Source organism: Aplysia californica, unplaced genomic scaffold, assembly GCF_000002075.1.
Source record: "Aplysia californica isolate F4 #8 unplaced genomic scaffold, AplCal3.0 scaffold00170, whole genome shotgun sequence".
NCBI classification, from domain to species: Eukaryota; Metazoa; Mollusca; class Gastropoda; order Aplysiida; family Aplysiidae; genus Aplysia; species Aplysia californica.
Genome location: NW_004797440.1, coordinates 25,389 through 27,495, shown reverse-complemented (window position 1 = coordinate 27,495; position 2,107 = coordinate 25,389).

The following is a 2,107-nucleotide window of genomic DNA, read 5'->3' as shown; positions in this document are numbered from 1 at the left end:
CTGTTTTTAATGACTCTCAAGCTTTAGATGTCATCAAACTTTGGCAGCTATTTTCTTATTGAATTTACCTCTGATGCCTGGCGACTGCCATCTTTTTCCATCACAAATATCTCGACTTCAGATCAAGACGGGTTGGTACTTTTTTTGTAAGTCAAAAATAAGAAAAATGAACAGGTAAAATAATAATATAGGAAGATACCAATAACTCAATGTGCCTCAAAATTGACGAGCCCCTGATACCGCCGTGTCGTGACATAATATATCAGCTGATCAGGTCAGATCAGATCAATATTCTCCTAGACTGCGAAGGTTAAGTTCAAGCTCAAGGTGAATCTGACATGCAAGTGGCAAGTGGGATTGGTTGGAGGCGGACATGGGAGGGTGAAAAGAGAGAGGGAGGGGGATAGATAGATAGATAGATAGATAGATAGATAGATAGATAGATAGATAGATAGATTGATAGATAGATAGAAGGGTGGGACATAGAGGGAGAGAGGAAGGAGACAGACAGACATACAAACAGAGCTTGAAAGAAAGATAAAGTGAAAGAGTGCGAGATTGACAGAAGGGGGGAGGGATGGGAGGAAAGAAAAAAAACGAGAGAGACACTGAGAGAGAGAGAAAGAAAGAGATAAGGGGAAAGAGAGAGAGAACGAGAGAGAGCAAGAGAGCAAGAGAGACAGACAGACAGACAGACAGACAGACAGACAGACAGACAGACAGACAGACAGACAAAGAAGGGGAGGCAAGGGAAGAGATAAAAATCAACACTAAAGAAAAACATAGCTAGATACAGTTAAAAGAAAACACAGCATTTCAATCGACAAAACATACACACACATATTATAGTAACTGGTTATGACACAAGAAAAAAGTTAAAAAACATGACTTAAATGTATTTATTTCAAATGATTTCATTATACAGTACTGGACGGAACTACACTTACAGATACTTTCGGTCCAAAACAAAGCCAGTTTTTTAAGGGGCTTTTTATCTTAAATTAATGTTAAAACAAATAAGATAATTATAGAGAAATCAATATCAAGTTTAATAATATATATCAGAACAACAGTTACGATAATCAAGGAAAATTGAGTGATAATGAGGAAAATAAAGTTTTACCAAGACATGCAAGGTTCCTGGAGATGGAAGGTATTTATCCCAAATTCCTCACACTTGAGAGAAAAAAAAGATGATACAAAAATTCTGCCAAGACAGGAAAGCCTGTGCACACTTCACATAAAGTAACTTTCTTTTTCCAGAGCATGATGTACCATTATCATAGACCCTGTTAAGTTTCTTTGGATTATGAAATAAAAACTCTGCATGTCAAGAAAATAAAATGAGTAGAAAGAAAACACTACCAAATATCTTTTTGAGATGACTGCCATGCATCACATTAGTACGCATTGATAAGTAATTTGTTGTCCTGTAATAAAATATTTGTTTGAGAAGGTTTAAGTACATTTTTTTAAAAACATGTTCCATAACTAAAAGAAACAATCTTTTTTTTAAGGCATATAAAGGGAATTATTGGCATGAAAAGCATCTGTTTCACTATGATTTACATATAGAAATACTCTAAAACATCATCTATTTAAATATAGCATTTAAATTTCAGTGCATTTTATCCTCTCACATCTAAGAAAGCATTTGGGGTGATTAACTGTCATTAGCGAAATGTGCCAAATCTTATCACTAACTCAATCAATTGAAATGAGTGTTCAAGTGATGAATCTATGTCAGACAGCATGGGGTTGGGGGTTGGGGGGTGGGGGGTGGAGATACATGCATGCAGTCAATACAATAGAGCATAACTGTGCTTCATATCAATAATATCTTCATGACTGATATCTATCACAATATGCTTTTAAGTCAAGGCTGATAGTCACTGTACTTTTTGATTATCTCTTTGCTTAGTTACACTATGTGTATACCAATATGCTATCAAATAAACAAAGCCTGAAATCTTTACTACGAAAAAAGAAAAAAAGACAGTAACATCTGAACAGAAAAGAAAGACGTAGTTAATCAAGCTAAAAACGCAGTCTTAAATTTCTTGCAATAAATATTCCGCGTGGACAGAAAAGTTGGGGATAAGCATGT